Source organism: Mustela nigripes, chromosome 14, assembly GCF_022355385.1.
Source record: "Mustela nigripes isolate SB6536 chromosome 14, MUSNIG.SB6536, whole genome shotgun sequence".
In the NCBI taxonomy this organism is placed as follows: domain Eukaryota; kingdom Metazoa; phylum Chordata; class Mammalia; order Carnivora; family Mustelidae; genus Mustela; species Mustela nigripes.
In genome coordinates, this window is record NC_081570.1 from 16,992,625 (window position 1) to 17,015,203 (window position 22,579).

At 48.9% G+C, this 22,579-nt stretch overlaps 1 long non-coding RNA gene across 1 annotated transcript in view; it reads left to right on the forward strand.

Annotated features, from left to right (window-relative positions):
* Nucleotides 1-21,782, forward strand: part of LOC132001106 (uncharacterized) — a 29,978-nt gene extending 8,196 nt beyond the window's left edge. Inside the window, exons 2-4 of the long non-coding RNA XR_009399527.1 lie at nt 17,219-18,014; nt 19,557-19,664; nt 21,465-21,782. This is a non-coding gene — a long non-coding RNA (uncharacterized LOC132001106). The remainder of the gene's footprint in view (nt 1-17,218; nt 18,015-19,556; nt 19,665-21,464) is intronic.
* Nucleotides 21,783-22,579: the final 797 nt, after the last annotated feature.

Consider the following 22,579-nt stretch of genomic DNA (forward strand, 5'->3'; position numbering starts at 1 on the left):
CCCCGCCGCACCACCCCACTTCCCCCCCCCCCCCCCCCCCCCCCCCCCCCCCCCCCCACTTTCCACACACCTCTCTGCAGAAAACAATAGTTTGGTAATTTCATCACTCAATTGTCTGTCCCTTTCTGCTATGGAAGGGTAGGCCACCTGGACTTGATTATTCTTAGCCTTGCTGAAATAACTCCAGCTCTGAGAGCCCAGGAAAGGGATCAGAGGACAGGGAAGCTAAGCCTTGTATTGCAACAGGACATTGCACTCAGTATTCTTTCCTTGTCTTCTTGTCACTTCCCAGAACTTCTGGGAATTCACAGCCTCAAATGCTGGTTTTCATCTTGGAAACCCAGGTGGGATTCCCCCAATGGTTGCTTCCTAAGTCAATCAGTTGGTAAATATTTATGGAGTCACCTTACATAAAACAGTGGCTCCTGCTCTCAAGAATCTCACAATTTGGGGAGACAAAATTAACACAGGAAACAATTAAGAGTTCTATAGTATGTGGCACTGATTAACAAGACAATGGGAGCTCAGAACTAGGAGAATCTCAAAATTGTCATGGTAGAAAGGACACTGGGCTGGGAATCAACATCCCAGCCATAGGATCTTGAACAAGTCCAGGTACCCTGGCCTTGGTTTGCTTTGTAAATAGTATGGTGAGATGGTGCTAAGTGATTATTTTAAATCCTTTCCAATAATGGAAATCTAAGGCTTTATGAAATTTGGACAGGCAGGAGTGGGATGGTAAAGGGCCCAAAGAGGGGCCATAAAACATGTCCAGTGTCACGCCACAGCTAATGGCAGAGCCAATCCTGAAGTCCCATTGTTTCCCATCAAACCACAGGGCTCTGTGTTGCAAGAAAGGGGTCTTCTAAAGACTTTTCCCTAAAAAGTTAATGTTTGCAAATTTCTTCTACTCTTTAGCATAAGAAGGAAGAAGACGATAACCAATAACCTGTGAGTGCACAAGTCAGTCTATAAATGCTATAGACGTCAAAAGAAGAGAATGCCAGCTATTTGGTCATGGGAAGGGGAAAATGGTGGCTCTGCAAGACTTCTGAGTGACCAAATAGAAAACCCTTTCCTTTTCTATCACACAGACTTCCGTGGTTTGTGCAAAATGGTCTAGCTGGGGCCGGCAGGGGCGGGGGCGGGCGGGGGTGGGGTTGTTGTGGGCGCTAGGGGTTGCTGAAGGGTGGTTCTGAAAAATCATGGCCTTTGGGGCCGGCCGATTTATGTTCACATCCCTGTTCTTCTCTTTTACTAATGATGTTGAACTAAGTCAACTCTCTGTGCCTCAATTCCCCAGTTTATAAAATGAAGCTAATTAGACCTACCTCATTTATTCAACAAATAATTATCGCATGCCTCTGCTCCGCAAGGCACTTGACATGCTCTCTCCACCAGATCAGTTAGTCTCTTCGGTGCCTGGGGACACAGCATAGGGCCAGGTGTGTGGTAGGTGCTGGGTCCACAGGTCCATACAGGTTCTCTTTTCTCCTTCTCCCTCCTCCGTTACTACCACTGATGCCTCAGGCTTGTGTACCTGTTTGCAAAGCACCTTCACATTTATTATTTCCCAAGATGATTTCAGGCTGAAATGCCTCTGGGCTGTGTGACACAGGCAGTAGAAAGTGCAGTGGGATTAGCAAGCAGAATTCTCTCTTGCCACGCCAGTAACTTGCAATGTGGCCTTGGACGTGTGTTCTTGCTTCCTGGGCTGAATTTTCTGCAAAATGGTGGGGGAGGTGGGAGCAAAGGACCTCTGGGGGTCTTCTCCAATCTAAGATTCTAATTCTGAAAGAAGCAGGGTACGGTTGGGAACACTGAATAAAGATTGAACCCGAGAGACTTCTTTTTCCAACAGCGGACTGGAGGGCTAGCTCAGGCCTTCTGCGACTAGTTTAGTGGTGGCGGGGCCTCAGCCTCTTATTCCAAATGCCTCTGAACTTTCTGTTCCCAGTTCTGCTCCTTTTACCAGCTTTTTCCCCCCTCTTGCATTTTTTATTTTTATGAAAGGATGTCATTAAGGCTTTTGTCTGCGCTGTTTTTGTTTCAGAACTTTTCTCACAATCCTATTTTTTGTTGAGGAATCCGCTCCTTTGCCCAGCTGTGGGTCCCGGTCCCACAGCTGTGTTGATCTAAGACTCAGCCCCAGACAGCCTGGCGCCAGGGTGGGACGTCATGCGTTCACACAGGGATGCGTGTCCCAGGCAACCTTTCCTCGGGCAGTCACCGGTCGGCGACTGCCGCCCCCACCAATGAGCGCCCGACACCCGAGAAAGGGGCGGGGCCTGCGCCTCCCCGGCAGGCGAGCGGCTTGTGAATTGCAGATGCTGGGAACTTGATAACGTTCCCTGAACTGGGGCCCTTTAAATTCTTTTTTCCCTCCCTCTTTTAGTTCTTTCTTTTCTTCCTTTTGTTTATTCTTTCTCTCCACCTTCTTCCCTCATCTATATATGTATATAGTTTTTTTTCTTTGTCATCTCCTTCTTCCTTTTAAAACTATCTCCTCCCAGTGTCAGGAATCATTTTGTAAGCATTTCCAGGAACTGAATCTTCCTTTGCCAAAATGGAAAGAAAAAAAAAAAAAGAAGAAGAAGAAGAAAAGAAAAAAAAAGTCAGTGTTGTGTACTCTGATTTTTTGAAGAGTTGGCAGAACTATTAAGTTATACTGTTTTGTCTTTAAAATTTTAAAAAGTGGTGGGGGGTCTCTGAGCTGTCGCTTTCAAAGCCAGAGTAATGATGATGAGAACTGCAGATGTCTTTTTGCCTAAACTGAGTTTCTATCTACTTGTCTACCTATCCCCCCCCCCCCATTATGTTGTGAAGTTGGAATCAAGGGAACCTCAAACACTTGCCCAAGGTTACTGGGATGTCAGCTGTGGACTTGGGGCCTCCTCCTCCCTTGGCTCCCTGTCCACTCTGTCCACTAACTCTCATTAGCATTAGGGTGGTCTGCTCTGGTCTCAGAACATCCCCGGGTGCTGTATTTCCTAATAGGTACCTGTTTGCTCCCAAAGTGCCTTAACTGTGTGCTGAGGATTTTCCAGCTGGGCACATAGAACACCCCCCCCCCCCCCCCGCCTCCTACCCCCCCTCTCCCCACAGTGAGCCTAGACCTCAAAGTGCTGCTTGAAACTCATGTGACACAAGGAAAGCACAGGGAATTCAGAATTAAGACCAGCCTCAAATTCCTGTATGAAGTACTTCCCCTCACTCTGCCTCAGTTGTCTCCTCTGTAGAATGGGGAGGAAAATAATATCCACTTATCTCACAGCTGAAAGGATCAAAGGGGAGGAGGGATGGAAAATACTGTGGGAACCGATTAGTTATTTTTCTGTGCTATGATGTGATGGACCCCTGGTGGGTGGACTAGATGGTACCAGTTGCGTTTAATGGTTTATGCTGAGACTGTTCTCAGGAATGTGGGTAATATGGAGAAGGGACTGTAGGAAGCATGGGGTTCTAAGACTTGAGTCCTTATAGGGGCGGGGATTTCAGAGACCTCCAAGATAGGCTATTCTATAGTTAAGAAGTACTTGGTGCTAGCATCACCATCATCATCCTTCATTGAATCTTAACCGTTCACCTTCTCATACATTATCTCACTGATGCATTTTATGAAAAGGAAACTGAGGCTCAGAGAGGTAATTATGCTTGCCCAAGTTCACATAGCCAGTGAGTGGTAGATCCAAGATTTGCACCCATGTCTGCCTGTCTCAAAACTTGTATCCTTCTTTGCCTATGCCTTTCATCCTGTCCCTTCAAGGAACTTCTTGCGAAGGTAGATTAGACCCGACAGCATTTTACTGTACTGGATAGAGAAAAGCAAAGTCGGGGGTAGGTAGGGGATGCATTTGATAGGAAGACAGACACTAAGGTGCTGGGAACATTAAGGGAAAAACCTTTCTTTTCTAAGCAAAGAGACTCGGGGAGCATTGGAAATTTCTTGGAAATGTGAAGCTTTTTTTATTTCCCCAAAAGCCTTTTTTTGTCCATGTTTTAAGGGATATTTATTCTTAAAGTGCAGAATGACATCTCCTGTTTTTAAGAATCCGTTTTGAATTAAGTTTCCTCCCTCTCTCATTCTTCCAACCCCAGTTCCACCTTTTTGGTTCAGTCATACCACCCTGAAGTTAACCAACCCCTTGCTTCAACAGGTAGGCAGTGACCATGGATGTCCAGGAGCTGGTTGGGCATCTGGGGTGAAGGAGTGGACACCCACAGGGAAGCGAGTAGGGAGTTTATTTTCTAAGAACCTATCCTTTGTTGGGTGCCTTATAAAATATCTTATATAATCTGCTCTAGAGGCTTTGGGGGTAGGTATTATTATGGCAAATATCCTGAAGTTCAAAGAGATTTGTCACACAGCTTGTTGGTATAAAACCCCACCAATCAGGATTTGAATCCGGGTCTGTGGCTCAAATCCTGACACGCACGAGGATGAACACACACATAGTGTGTTCGTGCTCATGTGTGAAACTGCACACAGTGTGCAGACACAAAGGACTGGTTCTCTCCCGCTAACACTTACAGGCTAGTGAGTATGACCAGCAACACTGTGTCAAGCAGGGACAGTTTGGAACTTCTAGAATTTGGAGAGTATCAGTGGGTTATGTGAGAGTTTAACTGTGACTTAAAAAAAAAAAAAACAAAAAAAAAAAAAAACCAAGGGAAGGGTTGAGCCTGGATGGCTCAGTCAGTTAAGTGTCTGTCTTTAGCTCAGGTCATGATCCTGGGGTCCTGGGATCAAGCCCCACTCCCTGTTCAGCCAGGAACCTGCTTCTTCTTTCCCCTCTGCCTACCATTCCCCCTGCTTTTGCTCTCTGTCAAGTAAATAAATAAAATCTTAAAAAAAAAAAAAAATAAAAACAATAAAAGGAAACACATATATTGCAGAGGTTTTAGTCTTTCCAAAGCACTTTCACTCGGGCTTTCATTAAACACTCCCAGCTACCCGATGGGCCATAGAGGTCACCTGCCTTGTGACCAGGTGGTCTTTCTTTGGTTTCAGTATCCCTCCCAGTGCCTGACACAGAGTGGGCAGGCACTTAGTGAAGATATACTGAATGACAGTCCACCTCGGTCATCACTTTTAGGAGATCCCTTGGGGGTGGAGGGATTTAAAACCCAAATGCAGGTTATACTGGCTGACTCTCTGATTCTGTGACTCTCGGGCCTAGTGTCTTTGCTGCAGAAACCCGCAGCTGGATTTGGGCTCCCACGAAAGGGGGGGTCAGAAAAGGCTGTAGAAAGATGGAGTCCGAAGAAAGAAAAAAAGGTACTTCCCACAAAGGTCTTGCAATGCAATGTTCACCCTTCCCAGATACGGTCTTGTGTTGGCCTACGTCCCAGTTGCTGCTCAAAGGCTTTGAGGGTAGGTACTGAGGTCAAGAGAGGGGGATCTGACCTAAGAGACAGGTGTCCCTGCCTGAGAGGAAAAGGCTCCTCCACTCCCAACCAGAGGGCCTCCTGCCCGCTACAGGTGCTGCTGAGTGGAATCATTACCATGGAGGCCCAGGCATCGGCAGGCCTACAAAGGACAACCTTCGCTGAGCGCCAAGAGGGAGCCGGGCATCTTACATGTATTTTCTCTGTCTCAATCCTCATATCAGTTGAAGTCAGAGGGGTGAGGTGACTTGCTCAAGGTCACTCAGCTGTTGGGAAGCAGAGCAGAGCCGCCTGAGTCCAAAGCCTGTGCAGTTAGCCAAGCTACCAACTGCAGGAAAATGCTGGAGAATGGGGGACTGTCTTAAGGGGGAATTGAGGATGGGAGGAGAAGGAAGTGCACATCTGAAGTCCATTTTGCTCAGCAGCTCCTCATGGTGTCTGGCACTGTATGTGTGTATGTCTCTGAGTAAGTGGGTTCTCCAGAAAGTGTGTGTTCCTTCCTGAGTGTGGGTCCTTCACCCCTCCCTGGGTTTTGGGATCCCTCTTGAGGGTTGTGTGTCTGGGCCCCTGGTGAGAGTGTGGGTGTCTCTCCCATGCTGCGGCCCATTTACATTTGTGGGGTGGTTCCCTGCCCAGCATAGGGCATTCATACGAGCTTCTGGGGGGTGTGCAGCCTTCTCCCTAACATGCCCTTTGCAGTGTGCGTCCCTCTCCCCCCAGTCCTGGGGCCAGGTGCAAACAGAGCCAAGAGGACAATGAGCTTGCATGCCCGGGTGGCCTTTTCCTCCACTCCCTCATTCTCTGTCACCCCCTCCGCCTTCACCCCCGCGCCCTGGCTGCCCCCATTCTGGCCCTCTCCGACCTTGGCCCTCCTCGCCTGTGCCAGGGCGCCCCACCTCCGCCCTGCCAGACCCTCCGGGTCCTCCCTGCCCGCCCCTCTGCGGCCCCCACCCGAACCCTCCCCGCCCGCTCCCCCAGGCCCCGCGGCTCCCTCCCGGACCCTGCCGGACCCTCCCCGCCCGCCCCACCCGCGCCCCGCGCGCCCCGAGCCCCGCGCCCCGCGCCCCCACCCCCGGTGGCCCCAGGCGCGCAGCTGCGGGACACACAATCGCCGGCGCCCCCTCCCCACCCCCCGCGCAGCCCCTCGCCCAACAAAAGCCGCTTTCTTTCCCCACAACAGATTAAAGACCAGGAGGGGGTGAAAAATAGCTTCTCCAGCCCTGGCGGGGGAGGGGCGCGGGAAAAGCTGGGCTTTGGGGACTCTTTGATGGCGAGCGTGTGGGAAACCCGGAGGAATGTGGCTGCTGGGATCCGCGCAGCAGGGCGAGGCTCCGGGAGAAGGACCCGCCCCCCCCCCGGGGACCCCCGCGCCCCCCTCACCGCGGACCCTCGTGTGCCCCGCGCCCCGCGCCCCCGCTCGCTGAGCCCTCTCGCTCCTGCGCATTCTGTCTGTCTCTCAGGCCCTTTTCTCTATTTCGAACTTCTCGGTCGTCTTCCTGTTTGCCGTTCTTCGAATTTTCCTTTTCGCAAACCCCCTTGCTCGTCCACCTCTTTTCTTCTCATTTCTATTTGCTGCATCTCCGACTCCGTGTCTTTCTTTATCTTTATCTGAACACCCATCCTTTATCTTGTCTCTGGACACACTCTGCGTGCCTCTTGGTGGCCTTGTCTCAGTTTCTGGGTGGCTCCTCGTCTGTGTCTACGGCTGGGGCTCTCCTGGGTTGGCTCATAGGGACGCTGCTGGGTTTAGCACAGTCTCCTGCCTGTTTGGAGAGGGCTGGCAAGAGAGAACCTGGGATGTGGGCAGTTTGTTGAAACATTCCTCTCCCTACACAGACACACATATGAGTGCAGACGGGAGCCTGCAAGGGGAAGACTGCGGGAGCCCAGAGAACAGGCAGGGAGAAGACTTGGGGTGGCCTGGCCTGCTAGACCAGGGTCCACTAGGAACAGGGGCTCTTGGAGGCATCCAAGGGTTCAGCATTATTTTTGGCCCAGTTTAGTTCAGTCTCTGAAAGGAATTCCTGGCCCAGGACCAGATGGTGGCCTTGGGACCCTGATGGGAAATGGGTTGGGTCTCCTGGCCCCCTCCCATCTAGTCCTTGGGACAGGGCTTGGGGGAGGGAGGAGGCTGAGGCAAGACAAAGGGCTTCCAAGTGGCTTGGGACAGAGACCATCCTGGCAGAGACCTGGAGGTATGTGCAGGGAGGCTCAGCCTCCAATCTTGGAAACACAGCCTTTGCACTTGGCTCTGCCACTAGCTGACAACCCTGGGCAAATCCTTTGTCCTCTTTGGGCATCAGTTCACCCACCTGCGAAAGGAGATCTTTGTTTAGATCAGTGGTCCTCAGCCTTTTATTCTACCCACAGATCCCAAGATCCAGTTTATTCCAAATGCATTGCTTATATTAATTAATCTGCTTTCTCATTTTGTATTTATGAAAGACAAGCATTCAGAGTTTCTAATTAGCATGATTCATTACCATGCAGAGCTGTTCTAATTCCAGCCAAAGACACCCCACGGAGACCCCCAAAGCCCTGGTGCTTTAGTAGTCTGTGCAGTAGAATCCCATGGGAGACTCTGCTTCAGAGTCAGACAACTTGGGTTTGAATACTGAATCTGCTAGCGTCCAGCTGTGTGACCTTGGGGAGGTCACACCCTCCCTCTGCTTCCTTATCTGTAAAAAAGGAGATATTCATAACATCAACCCCACAGGATTGTGGTGAGCATTACATCAGATAACAGAAAAATGTAAGAAATAGGTGCTCAAGGGCTCCTGGGTGGCTCAGTGGGTTAAAGCCTCTGCCTTCGGCTCAGGTCATGATCCCAGGGTCCTGGGATCGAGCCCTGCATTGGGCTCTCTGCTCTCAGCAGAGAGCCTGCTTTCTCCTCTCTCTGCCTTCCTCTCTGCCTACTTGTGATCTCTCTGTCTATCAAATAAATAAACAAATAATCTTGAAAGAAAGAAAGAAAGAAAGAAAGAGGTGCTCAATAAACAGGAACTGTTAGAATATCGATGCCCTATACCAACACTGCCAGATAGAACCATGAGGCAGCCCAGTGGGACCACATTTGTCACTTAAAGTTTCCTAGCAGCCACCTTTTTATTTTTTAAAGATTTTATTTATTTGTTTGACAGACAGAGATCACAAGTAGGCAAAGAGGCAGGCAGAAAGAGAGGCGGAAGCAGGCTCCTTGCTGCACAGAAAGACCGATGCGAGTCTTGGTCCCAGGACCTGGGGATCATGACCTGAGCTGAAGGTGGAGGCTTTAACCCACTGAGCCACCCAGGCGCCCCGGCAGCCACCTTTTAAGAAAGTAAGTACAATGAAATTAATTTCAATAATGTATTTTACCTAACTCCAATTACCCCAAAATATTGTCATTCAAACATATAATTAATACCAAAAAATGACTCGTTTCACATTATTTTTCACACTGGTGAAAATTCACACACACCGAAATTCATACACGTGATTTTGTGCACACCAAAATCTGGTGTGTGCTTTTCTTTTTTTTTCCCTCAAGATTTTATTTATTTATTTGACAGAGAGAGATCACAAGCAGGCAGAGAGGCAGGCAGATAGAGAGGGGGAAGAAGGCTCCCCGCTGAGTGGAGAGCTCGACTCGGGGCTCGATTCCAGGACCCTGAGATCATGACCCAAGCTGAAGGCAGAGGGCTAACCCCTTCCCTGAGCCACCCAGGTGCCCCTGGTGTGCTTTTCCTCACGCAGCACATCTCAGTTCAGACTAGCCACATTTCTAGTGCTCAGTAGCCACTCATGGTTAGTGGGAAACAATTGGACAAGACTGCACTGATCGAATTACTTAGAAAGCCAAGGTAGATTTAAAGAGGAAAGAACATTGGAGTTGAGTGTTGAAGGCCAGCATGGATATTATTTTATTTTATTTATTATTTTTTTAAAAAATATTTTATTTATTTATTTATTTGCCAGAAAGGGAGAGAGAGAGCACACAAGCAGGCAGAGAGGCAGGCAGAGGCGGAGAGAGAAGCAGGCTTCCTGCTGAGCAAGGAGTCATGGGATCATGACCTGAGCCAAAGGCAGTGGCTTAACCCACTGAGCCACCCGGGCGTCCCCAGCCTGGATTTTAATACATGAAGAGCAGGCAGGAGGAAGACAGGAGGGAAGAGGGCAGAGAATGTGAGCAAAAGTGCTAATTAGCTTGCATAGGCAGCTTCTAGAAGGTGGGTCGCTGCTGGCCAAGACTGGATAAATAGTTGGAGGTGGGGTGTGCGAGGTGTCTTGAGTGCCAGGCTAAAAGCATAAAGAATGTGGGTATTAATACTTTAGAGATCCACCTTCTTTGCAGGGAAGAAGACAGCCGTACCGTGGGTAGTGTTGATTCTATTAAGATCTTGGTTAGCACCAGCTACCATTTCTTGAAGATTCACTATGACCAGGCACTATGCTAACACATTGTGTTAATTACATCATTTAGTTCTCTCAACAAACCCTCATACATTGCTGATGGGTATGGAAAATTTTGGAAAACAGTTGGCACTTTTGTAAAAAGTTAAAACATATGGGGCGCCTGGGTGGCTCAGTGGGTTAAAGCCTCTGCCTTTGGCTCAGGTCATGATCTCAGGGTCCTGGGATCAAGCCCGGCATTGGGCTCTTTGCTCAGCAGGGAGCCTGCTTCCCCTGCTTTCTCTGCCTGCCTCTCTGCCTACTTGTGATCTCTGTCTGTCAAATTAATAAATAAAATCTTTTAAAAAACCCACATAAATTGACCATAGGACCCAGCAATTCTTGTAGGCATCCACCCAAGAGAAGTGAAAACATATGTCTAGTATGTTGGTATATGACTTGTATGTGGATACTCATAGCCACATTGTTCACTAGAGCCACAAAGTGGAATCAACCCAAATATCCATTAGCTGATGAATGGATAAACAGACACATCTCCATACAATGGAGTATTATTCAGCAATAATAAAGGGAATGGGGTAGTGATATGTGCAACACACAGATAGAATTTAAAAATATTATGCTAAGAGATGGGTGCCTGGGCAGTTCAATTGGTTAAGGGTTGGACTCGATTTCAGATCAGGTCTTGACCTCAGGATTGTGAGCTTGAGCCCTGCGTCCGGCTTTGGGCTCAGTGGGGAGTCTGCTTGACATTGTTTCTCTCTCTCTCTCTGCCCCTCCCCACTCCCCTCTCTCTAAGTGAAAGGAGCAAGACTAAAAGGAGAATATGTTATATGATTTTATTTATGGGCGATTTCCAGAAAAGGTAACTTTATATAGAGAGAAAGTAGACTAGTGGTTGTCTACTGGGACAGTAGAATAGGAGGAAGAAGGGGTGTGACTTTTAATGGAACAGGGTTTTGGAGGGGGAAAGGGTTGATAAAAATATTCCAAAATTGTTGTGGTGATGTTTTGCAACTCTGTAAATATGCTAAAAATCATTGAATTGTATACTTAAAATGGGTGAGTTTTATGGTATGTAAATTATATCTCAATAGAGCACTTTCATTTTTTAAAGATTTATTTTAGGGAGAGAGAGCACACACATGTAGAAGCAGGGGGCGGGCCAGAGGGAGAGGGAGAGAGAAAATCTCCAGCAGACTCCCAGTTCAGTGCCCAGCCCAAGGCTGAGCTCCATCTCACCACCCGAGATCACGATCCCAGCTGAAACCAGAAGTCAGGCGCTTAACTGACTGAGCCACCTAGTCACCCCTAAAGCTCCTTTCTCCCAGTGGTGAGATGGAGCCCCTCATTGGGTTCCCTGCTGCTCAAGGATTCTGTTGATCCCTCTCTCTCTTCTCCTCCCGGACTCATGCACGCTTGGTCTCTCTCTCTCTCTGCCCCTTGCATCAATCAATCAATCAGTCTTGGTGGCGGGGCGGTGGGGGGTGTGGTAATTCCCCCTGCGTTTGCCATAGATGCTGCCCTTGTCTCCTTGCACAGATGTGGACCTCTCAGAGAGGTGACGCCAAGGCTGCTCAGCCAGGAAGCGGAGGAGTCGGGTTTTGAAGCCCACAGAGCCAGGCTCCTGACCTTGGGGCTCTCCCACAGGATGAAGGTTGCTTGCGCTGAGCCCTCCATCTTTTGGGGGGTACTTACCGCACCGGTTTGGTGCCAGACATGTTTTCAAGCTGCAGCAACTGCTCTCTTAGAAGACAAGGGTCAGGGAGAGGCTGCGGATTTGGGACGCGGACAGAGCCTGCTTCGTGAGAAAGCTGGGGCCGCTGGGCCAGGGTCATGTGTAGGTTCCCTGCTCTGACTCCCCCTCTGACTCTCCACCTCAACTCTGCCTCCCTCCCAGGGGAGAAAAGGATTTGGTTCCAAAGCTGAGGCCAGAATAGGAGCCAGAGACCTGACCTGACCCCCACCTTGGAATCTAGTGGATCTGGGGCCAAAGATGGGGGAGGGGCTGCCCCCAAACCCAAGGAACAAACCCTGTTATTTTATAATCGCACCATAGAGCAGACTTGAGTGGAAAGTCACAGGATCTGAAATCTTGAAAATTGGTTTGAACCTCTACCTCTCAGTCTCCCCATTCAGTGTCCTTGAGTGACTTGCGTACATGCTCCTAATCTCTGGTTCTCTTACCTTTGGAACAGAGACAGTGATATTCCCTTGGGTGGTTGTAAAGATTTGGGGAACCAGGGATTAAATTCATTTTATTTTATTTTATTTGTTTTATAAAAATTCACTTTATTTTAGACTGCCTGCATTACATGTCTTAAGTTGCTGCGGTTCTAAGTAATTTCCCCACTCAAAAGAAACAAGGTTACAGACCTGTACCCCTGGAGCAAATAATACATTCATTATATATTTTAAAAAGAAAGAAAGAAAGAAACAAACAAACAAACAAGGTTAAAAGAGAATAGTAAAAATAGTTAATAATTCAAGTCAGCATTTATGGATGCTGATTCTGTTCTGTTTTAGGTGCTTTCCCTGCATTAACTCATTAATCTTCATCACAACCCATGATGTTGGTATTATTATTACTCCCATTTTACAGATGCAGAAATTGGGGTTCAAAGAAGTCAGGTATGTTGCTCAAGGTCACCCAGTGTGGGAAGGACAAGCCAACTTGACACAGAGCCTTTGCTTTCTGCCATTTATTTATTTCTTTAAGTAAACTCTATGCCCAATGTGGGGCCTGAACTCACAACCCCAAGATCAAGCGTTGCATGCTCTACCAATGGAGCCAGCCAGGTGCCCTGCTTTTTGCCATTTAGAATGGAACAGAATAGAACTCAAGAAGACGGCAGTGTCAGGGTTGTGATTTTGAGCCCCACATTGGGTGTACAGACTACTTAAAAATAAAATCTTTTTTAAAAAATGTGTTGTTGTTGTTTTTTTAAGATTTTATTTAGGGGCGCCTGGGTGGCTCAGTGGGTTAAAGCCTCTGCCTTAGACTCAGGTCATGATCCCAGGGTCCTGGGATGGAGCCTTGCATCTGGCTCTCTGCTCAGCTCTCTGCTTCCCTCTCTCTCTGCCTGCCTCTCTGCCTACTTGTGATCTCTGTCTGTCAAATAAATAAAATAAAATCTTTTAAAAAAAATTTTATTTGGTTGATAGAGAGAGCAAGAGAGCACAAGCAGTGGGAGTAGTAGAGGGAGAGAGAGAAGCAGGCTCTCGGCTGAGCAGGGAGCCCAATGTGGGGCTCGATCCCAAGACCCTGAGATCATGACCTGAGCCAAAGGCAGATGTTTAACCATCTGAGCCACCCCCGGTGCCCCTAAAAATAAAATCTTAAAAAAAACAAGGAGAAGAAGAAAGAGGAGGAGGAGGAGGAGAAGGGGAAGAAGAAAACAACTCCAGTCTGGTTTACTGAAGTTCTGGTGTGTGAGGATAAGGAAAAGCAGCAGTCAGTTAAGATGACAAGTCTAAAGTAATTTTTTAGCATCTCACCATTTCTGAACCTCTCTGCAAGGAGGTCACACCTGTCATCTTCATGAGAGTACGGGGAGTCACCATGACAACTCTATCTGTCTTACCTTTAGCATGAACTATCTTATGTGAAAATATTTTTATATTTATAAAAGGATTTCAATTTAATGTTTTAAATAGGTAACACATCTGACTCAAAATTCAGAAAGCATGCAGGTGAAAAGCCTCCTTCTCAACCCCATTCCTGCCATCCTCCAGCCTGCCAGTCTTGCTTGTTTTTTCAAGGGGAAGGGAAGAACTGATACCTCTTGAAATTAGAAAGTGTGTGCTTAATTTGTTCTGAAGTCATGAGGCATAAAGCCTACCTGACTCTGGTTGATTTCTTCAGGTCAGTCTCTGCCTGATTTCCTGTACCCTTTCATGCGTCATTGCTTCCTGCAGGTGATGGTTGGTCCCTCAGGGAAATGGTTGGTCCCTTCTCCCTCCAAACTTTCCCCCCGAGGAATCCCCAGCAGCATCCCCCTACACTCCTGACCACCTTCCCTCCCACCTCGAGGCCCAGCTGGTTCCTCAAACCCCGGGAGCCTGCAGAGCCTGTAAGTGGCTGAGAACATCTCATTGTCTCACCGCAGCTGATAGGATGAAGGTGGATCCCGAGGTCACACCTGGGTGGCCTCAGGCCAAATCTAGCTTGTGGGAGAAAAAAAAAATTTTGTTTTCAGCCTTGCCCGGTGATTACAAGATTGGAAAATTTCACCTGAAACTCTAACGTTCCAGCTTTATTTGAAACACTGGTAGATCCAGAGTGCCTGGGTGGTTCAGTTGGTTAAGCGTCCGCCTCCTGATCTCAGCTCAGATCTGTCTCAGGGTCACAGAGTTCAAGCCCCAGCCATACCGAACCTGGGTTCACGCGTGATGAAATCAGCCGGGGCTGAGAAGCAGTTGCCTCCTTTAGAAACAGTATGTGCGGGCTGGATTGTCATAGTTCCCACCACCCCTGCTGGTTAATGTGGCCAGCAGGTTAGTGGCCTCTCCAAAGATGTCTGCATCCTCAGTCCTGGGACCTGAGCATAGGCCTTGTTTCCTGGCAGGTGGAAATGGAGGATGCAGAAGGTCACTAATCAGCTGATCTTAAAACAGGAAGGGTATCCTGGATTATTTTGTGGGGTGCAGTATGATCTCAGGGGTCCTTACAAACAGAAGAGGGAGGCAGAAGAGGACAGTCAAGGGAGAGAGATGACTATGGAAACGGGGCCAGAGAGGTACCATGTTGCTGGCTTTGAAAACAGAGGAAAGGGGACGCCTGGGTGGCTCAGTGGGTTAAGCCTCTGCCTCTCCCAAGCAGTGGGAGTAGTAGAGGGAGAGAGAGAAGCAGGCTCTCGGCTGAGCAGGGAGCCCAATGTGGGGCTTGATCCCAAGACCCTGAGATCATGACCTGAGACAAAGGCAGATGTTTAACCATCTGAGCCACCCCCGGTGCCCCTAAAAATAAAATCTTAAAAACAACAAGGAGAAGAAGAAAGAGGAGGAGGAGGAGAAGGGGAAGAAGAAAACAACTCCAGTCTGGTTTACTGAAGTTCTGGTGTGTGAGGATAAGGAAAAGCTCAGGTCATGATCTCAGGATCCTGGGATCGAATCCCGAGGTAGGCTCTCTGCTCAGCAGGGAGCCTGCTTCCCCCCTCTCTCTCTGACTGCCTCTCTGCCTACTTGTGATCTCTCTGTCAAATAAATAAATAAAATCTTAAAAAAAAAAAAAAAGAAAAAGAAAGAAAATGGAAGAAAGGACCACGAACCAAGGAATGTCAGCAGCTTCTAGAAAGTGGAAAAGGCAAGGAAATGGATCCTTTCCTAGAGCCTTCAGAAGGAAACACTGAACCTGCCAACACCTTGATTTTAGCTCAGTGAGATCTGGGCTTGAGAGAGTGGGGCACAGCTGGTGAGAACTGTTGTAAGCGCGTAAGTCACGTAGCTTAAAAGTCTTGATCGGTGGCATCTGTTGTAAGCGATGGGCTTATCAGGTGGATCCCAGGCTGAGGGGAGATGTCAGTGCCTGGTTTCCATTCCAGAGTCCAGTGTTCGCGGAGAGAGTTGGGCTGTGCAGGTAGAGCTTGGGGGTCACACAAGGCCAGAGACCGGTGGGGGTCAGCAACCAGCAGCCAAGAGACTGATCCTTGACTGAAGACAGCATTAGAGGGTCAGAGTGGAAAAGCAGGGGCGGGTGCCTGCATGGCTCCGTTGGTTAAGTGTCTGCCTTCAGCTCAGGTATGATCGTGGGGTCCTGGGATGGAGCCCTGCATCCGGCTCCTTGCTCAGTGGGGACTCTGCTTCTCCCTCTCCCTCTGCCCCTTCCCCTGCCTTGTGGTCTCTATCTCTCTGTCAAATAAATAAATAAAATTTTAAAAGATTTATTTTTTTGACAAAGAGAGACACAGCGAGAGAGGGAACATAGGCAGGGGCAGTAGGAGAAAGAGAAGCAGGCCTGCCACCCAGCAGGAAGACTGATGCTTCAAGGCTCAATCCCAGGACCCCGGGATCACGACCCAGGCGAAGGCAGATGCTCAACGGCGGACCCACCCAGGCGCCCCAATAAATAAAATCTTTAAAAACAAAACAAAACATGGGACGCCTGGGTGGCTCGGTGGGTTAAAGCCTCTGCCTTTGGCTCAGGTCATGATCTCAGGGTCTTGGGATGGAGCCCTGCATCGGGCTCTCTGCTCAGCGGGGAGCCTGCTTCCACCTCTCTCTCTGCCTGCCTCTCTGCCTACTTGTGATCTCTGTCTGTCAAAAAAAAAATAAATAAATAAAAAATAAAAACAAAACAAAACACAAAAAGCAAAGTGGCAAAGCAGGGACTGGGCACCGGGCAGGGTAAAAGGGCTGTGGGAGCAAAAGGGGGTAAGATTGGGAGCAGGTGCTCACATTGGGTGCAAGCTGGGGCAGGGTGCGGGGTTGGTGCTGGTGGGTGTGGGCACGACCAGGGGGTCAGGATTCCTGCGGGAGTGGCAGGCCGCCTTTCCGGGAAGGAACTCATCGATCAATTTCTCATGAGCGATTACTGATGGCTCACAGCGGCTCGCTGTGTCAGACTTGCCCAAGGTATTCATGTTTAACAGTGCATGTCATTTTAACATAAAAAGATGAAGTTGCGTTTAAGGTAGCCGTTGTGGGAAGGAAACCCTCACGGCCACGAGGATGTAAGATGTCACCTGGACAGCCACGTGCATCATCTGCTCTCTAAGCCTGGAACCCACAGAAGTCTCCCATCTTCTAGCCCCCGTTCCCTTTAATGATCTCTAGATTTTGTTATAATTCTTCCACGTATTTTCTGTGTGTGTTGGACCAGGGTACTTATTTTCATTATTATTATCTTTTTTAGCAACAAGTCACATAATACTTAATATGTGCCAGGCATTGTCCTAAATGATTTATAAATATTAAATTGCCTAATCATCGTAACAAGTGCTGCCAGCTCCCTCCTATAGATGTGGGGAAATAAGGCACAGAGAGGTCGAGGAATTTGCCCAAGACCCCATGAGTGGCTGTACTTCCTAAACCTCCGCTTTCTCAGCTGTTACCCTGAATTAACAGATCCTAGGGCCCTCCCCAGAGCAGTGCTTCCCAGCCCTGGCGCTGTTGACCTTGGCTGCCGGGGCCCGTCTTGTGCATTGCAGGATCTGAGCGACATCCCTGGCGTCTACCTGAGAGAGGCGGTAGCAAACCCCCTTCCTGGCTGTGGCGAACACACAAGGTCTTCAGCCCTTGCCCAATGTCCCCTGGGGTCAAAATCAATCCTGGTTGAGAACCAAGGCTCTAAAAGGACCTGGGGGGGATTAAGCAGCGTCGTGCATGTAGAATGCCTTCACACATCCGTTCCCTTCTCTGAGCCTTCTAACCCTATGCCCTTTGAATGCCCTTTGAGTTATAACTCTTCACAACTCTCTTTCTCTTTCTGTTCCTTTAGTGATCTCGAATATGTGGCCCTCTCCATGTGAACCGTGTGCATGAAAGCTTCTTGCAAACCTGAAACTGGTCCCAGGAGTCAAACCTACGTTCTAGTCCCCTCTGTTCCATTGACATACTGTGTGGCCTTGGCTGAAGCCCTCTCCCTCCCTGAGCCTCAGTTTCCCCACGTGTGCCGGGAGGGGCTTGACCTAAAAGCTTTCCAAAAGATTTTCTCACTGCAGAAATCAGCGACTGATTCATGCCAAATGCCAGCAAATTCCCCCTCCCAGAGTCCGAATTATTCCAGAGACTTAGTCATCCCAGAGTTTGAACTTTCTCGCAAAAACCATCTGAAAAACTCTTCCAGCTTAAAAAAAAAAAAAAAGAAGAAGAAAAGAAAAGCTATTAAAAGAAAGTAAAAGTTTCAAAACCAAATCCTAAGCAAACAACCCCGAAAACAATACATACACACGCTCACAGCACCCAAGGTAACGCCAAGAACAGGATATGAAACCTTGCAGGCCGGCACTAAGAAATGATTCACAGGCTTTTCGAGATGCTTCTATTTCAAGGCATGATCCGCCCACTGGATCGGGCGGCTCCAAAAACAAAATAAACCTTAAAGAAGCTGCCGTTTCTTATCTCAACACACAGTTGGCCTCGCCAGCATCGCCAGATCTCAAGGGCTCCAGCCAGAAGACAAAGTTGGGTCCTGTGAATTCCCTTTCTGTTCTGTTTCGAGTCTCAAGCTGCTGGCTTGTTTTTTGCATCCACCTTTGGTTGGCTGAGCTTAAAGCAACACCGCCTTAACTGATGTGAGTTCCTACGTTTAGTTTAGCAAGGCCTCTGTGTGACTCTGTCCTGCCGGATCCCAGGCGGGTCATTCCAGCAGCTGTCGCCAACTAAACAATCCTGCCTGGCTTGGGGATTGTGCAAATCAACATTATTCTTGCCCCAGGCCAGGAAACATTACTTTAGGCACGCCATCCAAAGCTCCATGCTCTTAGGTAAAATAGAAATATAGATGTATTTATTCACTGAATGAAATGCTGATTGAGTGCCCACTGAGCTAGACACCGGGGTTGCACCGGGCTACAAGGAAGCCTCTGCCTTCAAGGAGCCTTGTTGAGTAAGAAAGGCACTCGAGTTAAATAAAGTAGAAAAGAATGGAACTAATCCCTACAGGAAATGCCCTGCAGAAAAGGCGATGCCAACGTTGGAGCAAAATTTAAAGAAATGCAAACACTTGTGATCTGGTTAAGTAGGTTCTTATCCATGCCTACCCTTGATTGCTGCTTTTAGATTTAGAACATTTCTTTCACTGGTGCTCGGGTTACACCCCACCCAAAAGCCCAAAATGCTGCAGAAAGGGTCTAGCTCAAATCTCTTTTTCTTCCCGACTCCTCTCCCAGCCCAACCTTACATCCATGCCATCATGGCTTCACACAGTCTTCCCTCCTCCCCCTCTTAACTGTCCTCCAGGGTCTGATTCCAAGCCCATTTTCCCCCAGGAGGCCTTTGCAGACCTCCTGGCCGTGTCCCCACTATTCCTACATACACAGATCTCGTGCTCTTTTCTTGGCGTTTAGCCTGTCCTGCCTTGTGACCTCTCTTGTATTTCTGTCCTGAACTTTTACCTAACTTGTGAATTAGGAAAAAGAGGATAAGGACCGACATTAAGTGCTTTTGGTGCCGGGTGTCTTGTAGGTCCCTTACTATACACTGGCAGCCTGGCACATAGAAAATGTTCAGGAAATATTCACCAGCTGAATGCTTGAGTGATTTCACTTAAATACAGGGATAGGGGTGCCTGGCTGGCTCAGTGGGTTAAGCCTCTACCTTCGGCTTAGATCATGATCCCAGGGTCCTGGGATCGAGTCCCGCGTCGGGCTCTCTGCTCAGCAGGGAGCCTATTTCCCTCTCTCTCTCTGCCTGCCTCTCTGCCTACTTGGGATCTCTGTCAAATAAATAAATAAAATCTTAAAAAAAAATAAGTGATAACTGTGAGGCAAATGCTACTAGTATGCCCATTTTACAAACAAAGAAGCTGAGGCACAGACAGGTTAGAGCCTGGAACTGTGGTCGTTCTGCCTCCAAAGCTCTAGTTCAGGCTCATTCAGTTCTGTGCTGCTTTTCTTCAGATATATATACATTTCCCACCCTGAGAATCTTGTGCACGGTCTTTAATAAATCTCTATGGATGGATGGGACACATCCCATGCTCCCTTCCTCATCACATCCCGGACATTATTACTTGCTCTCTTTCGTGGTTCACAGTCTTTATTTCTATTGTAGAAATTCTATTTCTATTTCTAACAATCTCACTGTTACCTGTGTCTGTTTTTCTCTCCCCCTAGACCGGAGATAAGTCTGCTGAGCCCAGGCCTGACACATGGTTTGTGCTCGATGAAGGTTTGCTAAACCAAACAGTGACAGAGTGTGCTGAATTCTGTCCTCCTAAAAAGGTATGTCCAAGTTCTACCCCTGGGACCTGCGAATGTAACCCTCATTGAAAATAGGGTATTTATAGATGTAATTAAGGATCTCAAAAGGAGATCAGCCTATACGTCGGGTAGGCCTTAAATCCAAGGCCTAGAGTCCTTGTACAAGAAAAGAGTGATCTGAGACACAGAGAGATGGCCTGGTGAAGACCCAAAGTTTGGGGTGACAGAGACAAGAAGCGCAGAGGACTGGGGGCGGCCGCTGCTGGTTGGAAGCGAGGATTCTTTTGTAGAGCTCCAGAGGAAACCAACCGTGCTGACACCTTACTTTAGGACTGCCGGCCTCCAGAACTGTGAGCGACTCCGTGCCTCCGGTGTTAAGCCACCAGCTTTACGGTAGTTCGGTAAGGCAAGCTCTAGGAGACTCATGCGGCATGTGAGCAGGGGGACAATCCCGGCTGAGAGATTCAGGGGTGAAAGGACTCAGCCGTGACTCTGGGGTCTCACCAGCCTGGCTTGGGCACCTCCCTATTCTAGGGTCTCCACGGATGTTCCCCTGCTCTACCAAGCTTCGGGTTCCTTCTGTGCAAAATGGAGTCATCGTTACAGCTAACATCTTTGTTTTTTCCATTTTATTTTCTCATCATGATTAAGTGTACTCTTTCTTAGATAGCTAACATCTGTAGAAAGGGCCAGGCAGTGTGGTAAGACCTTTCCAGGCATCCTAAGACCACCTGGGTCAAAGGCCAGGAACACTCATTAAGAAAAGAAAACTGGGTTAGAAATGTACAATCTCAGCTCGCCCTGTGTGAGAACTCTTCACCCTGCATTGTCCTGCCTTGAATCTGACAAGATGATCGTTCACGGAGAGAGCCTGGGCCGAGTCAGACGGGACCAGCTTCAGATCTGGACTCTGGTGTTCGCCTTGTGCGGTCTCTCTTGTCCCTCTGAGCCTTGGGCTCAGCATCCGTAAAATGGGGATGGTACCAGGCCTACTTCATAGCATGGGTGTGACGACTGGGAACGCACGTGCTGTAACCAGAAGGTGCACAGTAGGTCCTTAATGAGTGCACAGTAGGTCCTTAATGAGAGGAAGTGGCCGCTGCTGCCGAAGATGATGGCTCAGGAGGGGACAATCCAGAGCAGCGAGCAAGTGAGAAAAGCCTGCAACAGCTGGTGGCTGATTTTCCCAGAGGGGGCCTGAGGGACAGCGAGGGCCTCTGGGGCAGCTGCTTCCTGGGGTTGTGATGTCACCAGCCTGTCCAGGAGGCCACAGTACCAGTGCCTGTCACTGCCTCCCAGCTGGCCGGCTCCGCTTCCTGCGCCCTGAGCCTGCCCTTGCCTTCTTTCTCATGACCCTCGGGAGGCAGCTGGACTGCAGCTCAAGGAACAGCTCCCATCTGCAAATTGGGAGAGCAGGGGCCCCTCGCCACTCCCCAGAGCTCCCGCACCTTGGAGGGACCCTAGAGTGTGACTCCTGTCCAGTGGTTTTCAAACCAGGTTCCTCCAGATCTTGGGATCCTGTGGAAGTGCCTCAGGGACCACTGAGAGTGGGGAGGGGGCAGCTTGGCGGAAGCAAGGGACACACTAAGCAGGCCAGGTTCTCAACCCCACCCCCACCCCTTGGAACAGCCCCACTTTTATCTTGTTTACATATTAGATCTACTTACAAACTTTAATTTTCGAAGAAAAGATTTTACGACAAAAGAACGTTTAAAAAAAACCTTTGAGCCTTTCTGGTGTGCGAATTATACCTCAGTTTAAAAGAAACCAAAAAGCAAAAAAGCAAACCCTCCAACCTCTTCTGCCCTTTTGGTTTTCTAGATGGGAGAGTGAGGCGAAGTGACGAACAGCAGCCCTTTCCCGGTCTCCCCGTGAATCAGGGCTGGAACTGGGAGCCGGGCCTCCTGTTACACCCAAATGCTGCCTCTCCAGGCCACAGCTCAGATGCACAGCGGGGCCAGCCCAGTGACCGCACCCCCCCCCCAAGGCACGCTTGAGGCCTCCCATGCCACCGTCCTGCTTGAGAACCACCATGACCTTCCTCCCAGAAGACAACTCCAGGGAAGAGGGAATTGGTTCGTTGTTCTCTGAACTAACGTTTTTTAAGCACCTACTGTGGGCCAGGCATCGTACTTGGCTTTGGGAATCCTGGAGGGACCAGGATGTCAGACTCCCTCTCTTCTGGAAACTTAACATTTGTATGGGAGGGGCAGATCATAAACAAGAAAGCAAATCCGTCAATGGGAAAATGTCAGGGTGAGTTCTCGGGTGGAAATAGAAGGGGCGAGGAGGTAGAGACAGAGCGCACGTGTTTCTAACCAGATCGGGCAGTTGGATGGGATCCTAAAGAGGCAATATTTGAACGGAGACCCCAGAGAGGTGAGAACCGAGAGGATTCACACTAAGTGATCCTGGTTGATTGCCAAGTGTGCAGTGTGAATGCCAGAGAGCAGCAGGAAGGGAGAAAAGCGGGTTACCTGAGTGTCCGCCTCAGCACAGTTTGACTATGACTAAGTAGACAAAGGCGATGTTCACATGTTCGCGCACCCTTGGAACCCACTGCGTCTTCTTCTCAGCATGTAGGTGTCTTGCTCTGTTTAATCCTCCTGGTCAAGGAGGGGCTATCATTTCCACTATTCTACCAATAAGGAAACCGAGGCTCAGAGAGGTGAACGGACTTGCCTAAGTCCCATAGCCAGAAGGTGGTAGAGCAAGAGCTTGAATCCAGTCCTCCTGGGGTCTACGGCTTTAACCATGGCCCAGCTTGGCCTAATTCACTGTCTGCCCACACAGTAGGTGCTCAGCTAAACGGATGTCTGCTCTGGTCAGCTGTTTAGCCGTTCCAGACCCTCAGCACGACTGCCCCTTGAGGGGCACCCGAGGACTTGTGCTTACCTTTCCCTGCCTTGCTCCCACCAACCTTCCAAAATAAATCC